Here is a 13,415-nt window from a genome sequence, read left to right as displayed (position 1 = left end):
TCAGGACAAAGGGGTGTGGATTAGATGTGAGAGGGAGGAGCTTGTTGGAGGGAGATAATAAAAAAAGTAAGGAACAAGTGTGAGCAAGGTCATTGTGCCATTTGTGGGACACTTATAAAAAAAATAACGGTGTACCGTTTGTAAATGTTGCCCATTGTTCATTTTCATCTGCGTGCCGCCAAAATTGTTATGAATGTACGTCACTGTTTTATCTCTTGCCTTACTTTTTGTGCACTTCAGACATGTATTTGTATTATCAAGCAGACTTCTGTATTCTCATTGCCCTTGGACATGGCACAGAGTCAGCTCTGCTCAATACACTGGAAAGCACCATAGCCTGAAAACACAACAAAATGGAAGGGTTTCATTGTTATTATACACCCATAGCCCCATCTAAAGTGACCGGACCTATTCAATTATCTGGTTGTCTATGGCCAGTATACAGGTAAAATAGGTAAGGAGAGCGGATGACCTGTGCATTCTGCTTACAATACAATTAACCTCTTCATCCAGGTGGCCGGAGATGTGCAGTGCATTGTCACCAATGTATGGCAGGGGCAGGGCCGGATTAAGCCTTGGGGGTGCGCAGGGTACTTTTAGACAGGGGGGCCCCGGTGGAAGGGAAAGGGGGGGTGGGGGGTGTATATAAGATTATGCATACCTCCCAACATGACCCTTTTCAGAAGGGACAACATGCTCTCTACCTGGACTTCCCTCTTAATACAGGATTGCAGTCACCTGTGTTAGACTATTTAATAGATAAGAAAGGTGTTTCACTTTCAACACAGGTGATTGCAATCATAACTTAAGAAGGAAGTCCAGGTAGAGAGCATGTTTATCTTGTCACATGCAAAAATAGTAGCAGCCTCTGTACTGCTTACACACTGGGACAGGACTCAGGAGGAGAGAGAGTGTGTGTGTGTATGTTTGTCTGTCTGTCTAGACCCTCATTAGATAACAAGTTATACAAGGCTCCCACCCAGGTGTGGAGAGAGCTGTAAGTGACACATGAATCCCACCCTGTGCCACTTACAGCTCTCTCCACCCTCCTATCTCTCCTCTGGTCGGGAAGCTCTTTCGATAGTTCATCTGATACTCCTGTGTCTCTGCCTGCACTGCCTACTGTCCTCACATTCTGGCTGTCTGGTTCTACTGCTGCATAAGAGGGAAAGCTAATGATGTCAGTGTCAGTGTGCTCTGGCCAGGTGGCCCCCTGACAGCGGGGGGCGCGGGGTACAGTATGCTCTGCACCCCCCCTCCTTAATCTGGCTATGGGCAGGGGGCCTAATTCATGTTTGTAGAGTGTGCAATGGCTCCGGTGGGTGTCTACCTATTTTTCTGGGTGGCAGCTTCACTTAGCACTTGGGAGTAAACTTTGCAGCTGCGATGGCAAGTGTTTACAAGCATGAATTAGGCCAAGAGTTTATCCAAGTAAACTCCACCGATATTCAGGCAAAGCTGATATGGTACAATCCATCCCTCTCTCTCTCTATATGAAATCACATATTTACATATAAACCTGTAATTAGTCTGCATGTTGATACATTAGGGGGAAATAAATAGAGAGGTCATGCTCCTCAAAACACCATTAAAATGCATAAAATCTTTAATTTACCCTCTTTTAAATCCCAATTTTGCTAGGGGGGCTTTTAGCGCTTTAAACTGCGCCCCTGCGGCACTCTGTGAAGTCTCTGGGGGTCAGTGCGTCTCTCTCTCGGATGAATTTACGTGCAGGCAGCACATCCAGAAATTTTCTTTTCAAGATCTGGTCTGATCCACAGAGGACGCAGTGCGCAGCAATTACCGCACACACACAGGCTGCAAACCTCATTTATTATTATTAATGTCAACATACAGACACTATGTATTTCTTAGCTAATTAAGCTGTTCCTTTGAAGCCATCAGCCGCCTGAGAGAATGAGCGGAGGAGATTATGCAGAAATCCATCCAAAGTGAAGCATCACTATCCCGGACATAAAATTAATTAACCCTTCGCATTAGAGAGCAACTAATACAATAAGGGAAAACAGGTGACTTGCTCCCGGGAAACAAAAACACGTTCATTTGGATGGACAAAAGCTGACAAATTGTAGACACATTAAATGTTACCAGTGAGCACTTACATTAGGTAATTGCAGGGTAACCACAGTAGGTAGGTGCTTAGAGGCCATGAACCAAAAAATGGAGAGAAGGACATATGCATCAACGTTGGGAGAGAGATAAAATACCAACCAATCAGCTACTGTCATTTTTCAAACACATGGCTAAACCTTGGAGTGAGATAAACTGAACAGACATAAAGTACCAACTAATCAGCTCCTAACTGCCATGTTACAGGCTGGGTTTGAAAAATAGCAGTTAGAAGCTGATTGGTTGGTACTTTAGCTCTCTCCACTTAATCTGTCTCGAAGGTTTAATACACGGATCCCACAGCCTGTACCAGGATAGGAGGTTATTGCTTGGTACTTTATCTCTCTCTCCAAACATTGATGGGTATGACACACACAATAAGAAATGGTCACCTCATGTTAGTGTTTTTGAGAGGGTAGTGTAGAGGTGTATACAGGGGGTGGGGTTTAGCCATACTTGCCTACCTGACCCTCTCCATGAGGGAGAAAATGCTCTGTTCCTGGACTTTCCTGGTAATGTATGATTGCCATCCCCTGTGGTGAGCTAGCTAATTGATAAGAAAGGTGTTTCACCACAGGGGATGGCAATCATACATTACCAGGAAAGTCCAGGAACACAGCATAGTGTCCCTCCTGGGGAGGGTCATGTTGGGAGGTATGGGATGTCATGGCTGTGGGGGACTGCTGCCAAGTGTCCCATAGTGTGTGTGTGTGGGGGGGGGGGGGGGGGGCTCCTGTCAGCATTGCGCGTTTAACAAATCTGGGGTTCAGGAAATATCTCTTTTGTCTGGGACCGTAGACAATTACTCACCTACAGATGGGTGCACAGTGTACTCACCTCCAGCTATAGATGGGTGCACAGTGTACTCCCCTCCAGCTATAGATGGGTGCACAGTGTACTCACCTCCAGCTATAGATGGGTGCACAGTGTACTCTCCTCCAGCTATAGATGGGTGCACAGTGTACTCACCTCCAGCTACAGATGGGTGCACAGTGTACTCCCCTCCAGCTATAGATGGGTGCACAGTGTACTCACCTCCAGCTATAGATGGGTGCACAGTGTACTCCCCTCCAGCTATAGATGGGTGCACAGTGTACTCCCCTCCAGCTATAGATGGGTGCACAGTGTACTCCCCTCCAGCTATAGATGGGTGCACAGTGTACTCCCCTCCAGCTATAGATGGGTGCACAGTGTACTCCCCTCCAGCTACAGATGGGTGCACAGTGTACTCACCTCCAGCTACAGATGGGTGCACAGTGTACTCTCCTCCAGCTATAGATGGGTGCACAGTGTACTCACCTCCAGCTATAGATGGGTGCACAGTGTACTCACCTCCAGCTACAGATGGGTGCACAGTGTACTCCCCTCCAGCTATAGATGGGTGCACAGTGTACTCACCTCCAGCTACAGATGGGTGCACAGTGTACTCCCCTCCAGCTATAGATGGGTGCACAGTGTACTCCCCTCCAGCTATAGATGGGTGCACAGTGTACTCCCCTCCAGCTATAGATGGGTGCACAGTGTACTCACCTCCAGCTATAGATGGGTGCACAGTGTACTCACCTCCAGCTACAGATGGGTGCACAGTGTACTCCCCTCCAACTACAGATGGGTGCACAGTGTACTCCCCTCCAGCTACAGATGGGTGCACAGTGTACTCACCTCCAGCTACAGATGGGTGCACAGTGTACTCCCCTCCAGCTACAGATGGGTGCACAGTGTACTCACCTCCAGCTATAGATGGGTGCACAGTGTACTCCCCTCCAGCTACAGATGGGTGCACAGTGTACTCCCCTCCAGCTATAGATGGGTGCACAGTGTACTCTCCTCCAGCTACAGATGGGTGCACAGTGTACTCACCTCCAGCTATAGATGGGTGCACAGTGTACTCCCTTCCAGCTATAGATGGGTGCACAGTGTACTCCCCTCCAGCTACAGATGGGTGCACAGTGTACTCCCCTCCAGCTATAGATGGGTGCACAGTGTACTCACCTCCAGCTACAGATGGGTGCACAGTGTACTCACCTCCAGCTATAGATGGGTGCACAGTGTACTCCCTTCCAGCTATAGATGGGTGCACAGTGTACTCACCTCCAGCTATAGATGGGTGCACAGTGTACTCACCTCCAGCTACAGATGGGTGCACAGTGTACTCCCCTCCAGCTATAGATGGGTGCACAGTGTACTCCCCTCCAGCTATAGATGGGTGCACAGTGTACTCCCCTCCAGCTATAGATGGGTGCACAGTGTACTCACCTCCAGCTACAGATGGGTGCACAGTGTACTCCCCTCCAGCTATAGATGGGTGCACAGTGTACTCACCTCCAGCTACAGATGGGTGCACAGTGTACTCTCCTCCAGCTATAGATGGGTGCACAGTGTACTCCCCTCCAGCTACAGATGGGTGCACAGTGTACTCCCCTCCAGCTATAGATGGGTGCACAGTGTACTCCCCTCCAGCTACAGATGGGTGCACAGTGTACTCCCCTCCAGCTACAGATGGGTGCACAGTGTACTCCCCTCCAGCTATAAATGGGTGCACAGTGTACTCCCCTCCAGCTACAGATGGGTGCACAGTGTACTCACCTCCAGCTATAGATGGGTGCACAGTGTACTCTCCTCCAGCTATAGATGGGTGCACAGTGTACTCCCCTCCAGCTATAGATGGGTGCACAGTGTACTCCCCTCCAGCTATAGATGGGTGCACAGTGTACTCACCTCCAGCTATAGATGGGTGCACAGTGTACTCAACTCCAGCTATAGATGGGTGCACAGTGTACTCACCTCCAGCTATAGATGGGTGCACAGTGTACTCCCCTCCAGCTACAGATGGGTGCACAGTGTACTCCCCTCCAGCTACAGATGGGTGCACAGTGTACTCTCCTCCAGCTATAGATGGGTGCACAGTGTACTCCCCTCCAGCTACAGATGGGTGCACAGTGTACTCCCCTCCAGCTATAGATGGGTGCACAGTGTACTCACCTCCAGCTATAGATGGGTGCACAGTGTACTCACCTCCAGCTATAGATGGGTGCACAGTGTACTCTCCTCCAGCTATAGATGGGTGCACAGTGTACTCTCCTCCAGCTATAGATGGGTGCACAGTGTACTCCCCTCCAGCTACAGATGGGTGCACAGTGTACTCACCTCCAGCTATAAATGGGTGCACAGTGTACTCACCTCCAGCTATAAATGGGTGCACAGTGTACTCCCCTCCAGCTATAAATGGGTGCACAGTGTACTCCCCTCCAGCTATAAATGGGTGCACAGTGTACGATCTATCATGTGACCTGTCGTTCTGACATGGATTGGAATGATATATAGTATTGTGCACATCATATAGTGCGTACCCTTAATCTGTCGTTCCCAGTCATCATTCATTGAATTGTCCCATTGGATTTGCTGCATGTACAATGGGATGATTCTACGTGTGACGCAGTGTTGTTACAGACAGCATGCACCGATACATTGTGCCGTCATACAGTGCATTGTCTAGTGTGTGCTGTGAATGTGACGTATTGTTACATTGCGTCTACCCAGCTTACCTAAAGCTCCCACCTCAGGCTGTGGCTGCTTTCATGTAAAGCAATAGGAAATATGTGATTGGTTAATAGCTTAGGGATTCCGTTAGCTGCAGCTAATTGTCAGAACTCCGCCATTCAATTAAGGCTCAATACTCTGCGCATTAAGCTCCTCTGTGAGGAGGCGCCCTCTGGTTCTTTACCCATGTGCCTTAAACCCAGCGCTTTACCTATGTCGTAAACACTGCGAATAATTGCATTAGTGATGGACTTTGGTACACTCATCATCGATGGTTACCACTGATAATGAAACTGTAAGTAAATATCAATGGTAGCAAAACTGCAATGGAGGACCATCGATGGTTCTTGTTGTCCTTTCACTCACTTTACAGTAGCCCAATCAGAACCTAGGGGAGGGGCTTCATGTGTGCTTCAGGGGATGGAAGTAGGCTCTGTGCCCCAGCACCAAATGAGGTGGTGGTGGTGGGGCTTTGTTCCATCGATGGTGGAGGATTGGGAGTCTCTGGTCCATCGATGGTGTTCTGGATTGGGGGAATGGGGACTACAACGACACTCTGTTCCATTGATGGTGGAGAAGGATTGGTTATCCACCATCAATGGCAATACTACTATATCTATAATGGGCATTTAACCATCAAATACTGCGATGGAGCCCAAATGTCTGCTTTGGCTACAGCCTGAACAGCATCCCTAAATTAAACCTGGTAATAGTGTATTTACAAGTACATTGTACCATAAAGAGAATGCTGGCGCTCTGCTTGTGTTATTTGTGTCTTTATACATTGCGGAACATGCCCTGTAACACATATACAATGTGACACTTTTAGCAGGAGCTGAGAATTTAGTGCATGCGTCTGTTCAGCTTTATTGTAAGCAATATCTACAGGTCAGTAACCCATCCAATCAGATCATTGTCAGAGCCACATGTGCGCAGAAATGCAGACAGAAAATGCTCTGCGCTCAGCAGAGAAGGTAGGGGCATTAAAGATGCTCTGTACACGAATGAATGAATAACACAAATAATATCATTATACAATAGATACATCATTGTAGGATAAGTTTCTTGCACAATCGTTCAGGGAAACATAACGTTATAAGGAGGCGCATAGAACCTTATTATTCTGCATAACTGTATTTATGGACATTAAAGGGAGCAGCTACACCGCTTCCCAGGGGCTCTGCCAGGGTCTGGTCTTATAACCAATCTTACCACATCTGTGACGGCTTTTACTTCCGGGACGATTCAATATTGCAGCAGTAAATCGTCCCATTACTGCAGTGCAATGCTCAGTGTAGGGACTCCCCTAAGACCTAGGGGCCGATTCAGACCTGACCGCTGCTGTGCGTTTTTGCAGCGGTCTGCGATCAGATAGCCGCCGCCCAGGAAAAGTGAACCCCCCCCCCGTGCAAGTGTGTGATTGTATGTGTACAGCGTGCGAAAATTCCGCTACACAGCGGACAGCTGCAAATCCATCCGCAACTCACTCACCATCGAATGATTTTTCCATACTGTGCAGTGTGTGCGCAGCCCAGGACTTACTCCTACAGTGTGATACAAACAGGCTGATCGGGGCCGCAGCTGACGTCCCACACCCGCCCTGAAAACGCTTGGGAGCGCCTGCGTTCTTCCTGACACTCCCAGAAAACGGGCAGTTACCACCCACAAACGTCTGCTTCCCGTCAGTCACCTTGCGAACGCCCGTGCGATCAAAATTTTCGCTCCATTCTGCGGCTGTTTGGAAATGCGACTGCGCATTGCGGTGCATATGCATACGCAGTCATTCGATAATTGACCACTGTGCGATTTCGCACAACAGGTCTCAATCGGGCCCCTATTTACCACATGTAGGACAAGTTTTGTCAGCGTATTCCCCCGACGCTCAGTAACTGACGTGCTAGGGTGTGCTTCTGTCTCTGTAAGCCGGTGAGACAGAACCTAAAGCCAATGAAGAAGCATACGTTGTATATATAATCTGTGTGATATTCTGAGCCCAATACCGCAGAGCAATGCTCATATGTTATTTGAGAGTCAGTGTAGGGACTCAGCAACGGGGAAGACCGGGATGTGGTTGGTGAGCGTGAAAATTTATTGCAAAATTTTGGAAACTAACATTCCCTGATTTTAAATGAAATACAGTTTGGAATATTGGGGGTCATTCCGAGTTGATCGCTAGCTGCATTTGTTCGCAGCGCAGCGATCAGGCTAAAAAATGGCAGTTCTGCGCATGCGTATCCGGCGCAATGCGCCCGCGCAACGTACAAGCACAACGAACGATGCAGTTTTGCACAGGGTCTAGCGATGCATTTCAGTCGCACTGGTGGCCGCAGAGTGATTGACATGAAGTGGGCGTTTCTGGGAGGTAACTGACCGTTTTCAGGGAGTGTTCGGAAAAACGCAGGCGTGCCAGGGAAAACGCAGGCGTGGCTGGGTGAACGCTGGGTGGGTGTGTGACGTCAAATCCGGAATTGCATAGGCTGAAGTAATCGCAAGCGCTGAGTAGGTTTTAAGCTACTCTGAAACGACACAAACATTTTTTGCATGCGCTATGCGATTAAAACTTTTGCACTTCTGCTAAGCTAAAATACACTCCCAGTGGGCGGCGGCATAGCGTTTGCACGGCTGCTAAAAACTGCTAGCGAGCGATCAACTCGGAATGACCCCCATAATTAGGTGAGTGCTGAGTATGTACAGTAGCATCTTTTTATTTAAATGATAAGGTCACACACACAGGCACCGCAGTAGGTTGCGTGCCATGGATTAAAGCCAATTGATTATACACTATATACTGTATGTGAGTATATATATATATATATATATATATAAAATTGAGCTGATTTGTATCTGTTCTCACCATCCTGAGCCGTTGAAAACAAGCCACGTGTAGTACTGTAGTGATACATCTTAAATAGGCTTACCCATGGGCACGCTATAACGCGATCACCGGTGGTAACCATTTAAAAAAAAAATGGTTCATTGCTGCCGTAATTGCGAGATATTCAGGGGCGAGTACACAAGGACATCTGTCTGAACTTGTACCCCAAGGATAAGGCTGGCAAAAAATGTGTCCTGATATTTATGGCGATTACCTCTGCAAATTGGGGCGGACATTCAATGGGCGGTATTCAAATGATATATCACGCCCAATCTCCTTTCTAAAGTGATCCCTGTTATCGGGCATATCGCACCCATAGTAATCAGGGCTAGCTGCGTAACGGGTTGGGTGCCCTCACTATCACGGGGTAGCGAGCTGAAATGATTATACCACGTCCGTCAGCAGAAACAGAACGAGTGTGGAAGGAGGTGAAAAGAATTGAATACCGCCCAATGACTCTGAATAAGCCCCTATATATGGGGAGAGATGTATGGGGAATCAATTTCAGGTGTTGAGTCCAATCGATCGTCCTGCTCAGGAACACTCTGCCACCCATTAGTGATTGACGGGGAAGTGGGCAGTCCGGGGGCGTGACTTTACAATCGCGTCATCATGGCCCCGCCCCCCGCTATACAGTGTCGAGAAAATAGGCACTGTATAGCGGGGGCGGAGCTACGATGACGCGATTCAGCGAGAATCATGTCATCAGATCCCCTTGGCCGCCCACTGTGGGTGGCCGAGGGGGGAAGTGGTGGGCCTGACAGGGAAAACGGGAGGCTTGCCCACCCTTACGGGTGGGGCAGGGAGGGCCTCCCGATTTTCGGGAGCCTCCCGGCATTTCCAGGAGGGTAGGCAAGTATGCCCTACTACCACCTCCTGGACTACAATTTGCTGCCCACTGCCCCACTACCATCATCTACTAAATATAACTAAGCAAAAAAAAAAGTCATAATGACGAAAAAATAATAGTCTGGCCTCATCAGCCTGGTGTGCCGCCCCCCAGCAAGTGCCGCCCCTAGGCACGTGCCTAGTGTGATATCCACCACTGGTGGAGGTTGTGTGGCGCGAGGCCCCTGGACCCATGTGCCCTGCATACACTATACCCACTATAGATATGCCATGGTGTAGACTGCTAAAAGCCTATACAGGGTTAAATGAGTCCTCTCTCCTCCCAATGCACCTGTAAGAGGAACAGACTGACGATTGCAAAGTAATCAGCGGTTATAGGTTCTCTGTCAAACACCCCCTTACTCTCTTATTTCAGCAAGGTTGGCTCTGCATGTGCCAAGAATTGTATCACAATGACCCCGTCCCTCCCTGAGCGCAGATCTGTGAATTGTAATATCATGGATTGGGCCGAGGTGAGTGTAAAACGCATCATGAAGCCTCCATACCACCCATGTCACTCCCCGGTGAGAGAGTTATGATTTGTGGGGTAAGTATACTATCCCCGAAATGTAAGTGGCTCTGGGCGTCTCCTGGACATTGTAGGGGAGAAGACGCGTATAAAACAACTTACCTTTTGCACTGCTTAGTGAGTTTGACTCTGTAGTTCACTGATTCTGCACTCATAAGTCCCAACAGCCGACAACACTGTCCTTGGATGGAACTCTGTAAGAGCTTCTGGGGGTCATTCCGAGTTGATCGCACGTAGCAACTCTTTGCTGCTCGTGCGGTCAACTAGACGCCGCCTATGGGGGACTGTATTTTAGCGATCGCAGCCCTGCTATGCTAAAAAAGTTTTGTGTAAAACAAGACTAGCCCTGCAGTTACTTACCCAGTGTGATGAATCCTGCAATGAATGTCCCAGAATTGACGTCAGACAGCTGCCCTCCAAACGCCTCGACACGCCTGCATTCGGATCTTCACGCCCGAAAAACGGTGAGTAGACGCCCTGATCCGCCTCCCGTCTGTCAATCTTCTTGCGATCCATGCTGCGACCGCTTTCTTTGTTCCCGGTGTCGTTGCCCAGCAACTGCCTTCACTGAGCAATGACGTGCCTGCGCATTGCGTCCGCCACGCACGCGCAGAATCAACCCGTTCGCACCGCTGCAATGAACCGCAGCGTGCGAACGGGTCGGAATGACCCCCTTTGTTCCCCCCAGAAGTGCCATAATCATATAGGGGGTTTGGTATGTAATACCGGCGGTCGGGATGAAGGCGGTCACATGACCACCAGCGGTATCCCGACACTGGAGATCCCAACGCCGGACGGGGTAAGTATTTTAACCCTCCCCTATCCCAATCCTCCGGGGTTGGGGAGCTAAGGCTAACCCTTGGGGGGTGCCGGCTATGGCTAAACACCCCCCCTCCCCTAATGCCCAACCACCAGGGTGCCGAACGCATCCCATATATACATACAGGGTTGAATTTACATAACGGGAACATGAGTGTACACAATACAACCTGCCGCAGCCTATCACCTACTCTGTACGCCAACCACCGGTCACACATTTTATATAGGACGCTGCGTCCGTTACACAGCAGCAGAGAATATAGCCACGGAATAGAGCGCACAGTTTTGATGAATTTATGGTATCCAGTCGCATAGCTGAGATTACCATGTCAGAATGTTGACGCCATAATGTCTACACGGTTCAATATCAACAGACACCGAGTCAACAGGGACATTATGTAATAATATTCTGTCATGTGACCATGTCTTCTGTGTAAACATGTTGCGTGTCAGCGTCCGGGGTCTTACCGGAACGCTGGGGCCGCTGTCGGGCTTCACGGGCGGCTGGGCAGCGGCGGTGGAAGGCTGCGGCGCAGGGTTCAGGGGTACAGACGGTGGTAATGGCGCTGGGGGGGTCCGCTCGTGGCGGCGGGATGCCGCTGCAGCGGCTCCCTCTCGCTAAACCGTTGCCTAGGAGACCAGGGGCAGTGAGCAGCATGAAAAGGTCTGCATAATTCTTGTTCCTAGTTTTCCAGCCAATCCAGGGAGACTTCTTCCTAAAAAAGGGGGCTGGTTTAGGACAGGGACGCCAGTGCTTCAAGTTACAACCCTGTTGTAGGTGCTTTAGCCTGTGCTCCCAGGATTCCTGCTGTATTCTGGTACTTCTAACCCTGCTTTGCCAGTTCTCAGTTGCTGCTGCAGTCTTGCCGTCCCTAGCCTGCTGCTGCCCGTGGAGATGCCCTTGGAAAACCCGGTTCAGTAAGACCCTTTGGGCATGGACGACCCCGGGCCTCCTGCCTCGTCCTCCAAGCCACAGTCCGCAGATTCTTGCTTCCAGCCAAGTCCTCGAACCACCGTTCACAGTCCTCAGCTCGTTATCTCCAGTTTCATCTTTCAAGCCACAGTCTACAGTTCTCAGTCTCCAGTCACGACACAAACTACCGTCCACAGTTCTCAGCTCCTCAACCGCAGTCTCATCTTATAAGTCACAGTCCACGGTTCTTGTCTTCAGCCTCGTTTTTACCCTCACTCACAGTTCCGCAGTTCCTTGTCTACAACTACGTTCTCAAGTCACCGTTCACCAACCTCAGTTCTCTACCTCAGCTCTGTACATAATAAATACTTTCCATTGACTCTCAAACCCCGCCTACGTCCTTCATTGCTCCGTGTCCCATGCGAAGGAACTATATCCAAACCCCTCATCTTGTTCTTCCACAGCCTGCTACCTCCTTGGGCAAATCTCAGCTGCCGGTTCCTCAAACTTTGCTAGACATGACAGTAAGCACTGGCCCAAATGGATTCGACGGGTGATCAGGCCTCAGGAGGGGATTCAACCGCAGATATCTGGTCTCGCTTAAGTAAGCAGAAGGCCACACAATCTCAAATTGTGCAGTTCATGCAGAGTATGTCCGAACGTCTTGATTTTCTCTGTGTTGCCATGACGGCTCCTCAAGTTTCTACAGCTGCTCCCACATTAGCACCTCCGGTTCCGCTTCCTCCTGTACCAGTACCACTTCCACGGTTGCATTTGCCATCTCCCAGTAAATTCGATGGGAATCCAAAACAATGCCGCGGGTTTCTTAACCAGTGCGAAATCCAGTTCGAACTACAGTTGGCCAATTTCCCATCAGCATGAACCAAGGTAGCCTATATCATTTCTTTACTTACTAGGCAAGCGTTGGAATGGGCGTCACCGTTGTGGGAGAGGTCGGATCCCATCCTGTCTAACTACTCGAAGTTTGTAGCCGCCTTTCGAAGAATTTTCAATGAACCGGGCAGGACTTCTGCCGCCTCATTGGAGATCCTGCGCCTGTGTCAGGGCACACGTGCGGTCAGTCAGTACGTGATCCAGTTTCGTACTCTCTCCTCAGAACTGAACTGGAATGAGGAGGCTCTCATCGCAGCTTTCTGGAGCGGTCTCTCCGAAAAGATCAAAGATGACCTCGCGACTCAGGACGTACCTGATAAGTTGGATAGGTTAATTTCCCTATGCAATAAATTAGACTTAAGATACAGGGAACGCTGTATGGAGAGATCACGGTCAGATCGTCCCAGGCCTCGAGTCGTTCTTACACCAACTCCAACTACCGAAGAACCCATGCAGATCAATCGTTCCCGTCTCTCCAACGAGGAACGTCAGAGACGGCGACAAGGAAACTTATGCCTGTACTGTGGTGCATCTGATCATTTTGTTAAATTTTGTAGCTAACATCCGGGAAACGCCCGCTCCTAGCTTGTGCCGGAGAGGTCAAGCTAGGAGAATTCTCAGAATTACTTGCCAAGAAAGAGTCAGTCTTGTTAACCCACCTCTTTTTCAGCAACCAATACCTCTCCACTTCCTCCTCCAGGAACGATCTTCGTTGCTCCAAATCTTCGCAAGAGACTGCTTACATGGGCTCACTCCTCCTCCTTCATGGGCCATGCGGGTGGTCATAAAACGCTCAAATTCATTCAGCACTCCTACTGGAGGTCTCA

The 13,415-nt window shown here is 49.4% G+C and overlaps 1 protein-coding gene across 6 annotated transcripts in view; it reads right to left on the bottom strand.

Moving 5' to 3' along the window:
• The window catches only part of GRIP2 (glutamate receptor interacting protein 2), a 594,020-nt gene that overhangs the window by 170,940 nt on the left and 409,665 nt on the right, over positions 1-13,415 (bottom strand). The gene's annotated exons all lie outside the window — the stretch shown is intronic.

The sequence above is a fragment of the Pseudophryne corroboree genome, chromosome 9 (genome assembly GCF_028390025.1).
Source record: "Pseudophryne corroboree isolate aPseCor3 chromosome 9, aPseCor3.hap2, whole genome shotgun sequence".
NCBI classification, from domain to species: domain Eukaryota; kingdom Metazoa; phylum Chordata; class Amphibia; order Anura; family Myobatrachidae; genus Pseudophryne; species Pseudophryne corroboree.
Note: the sequence above shows the minus strand (reverse complement) of the source record. Positions and strands in the feature narration are given on the sequence as shown.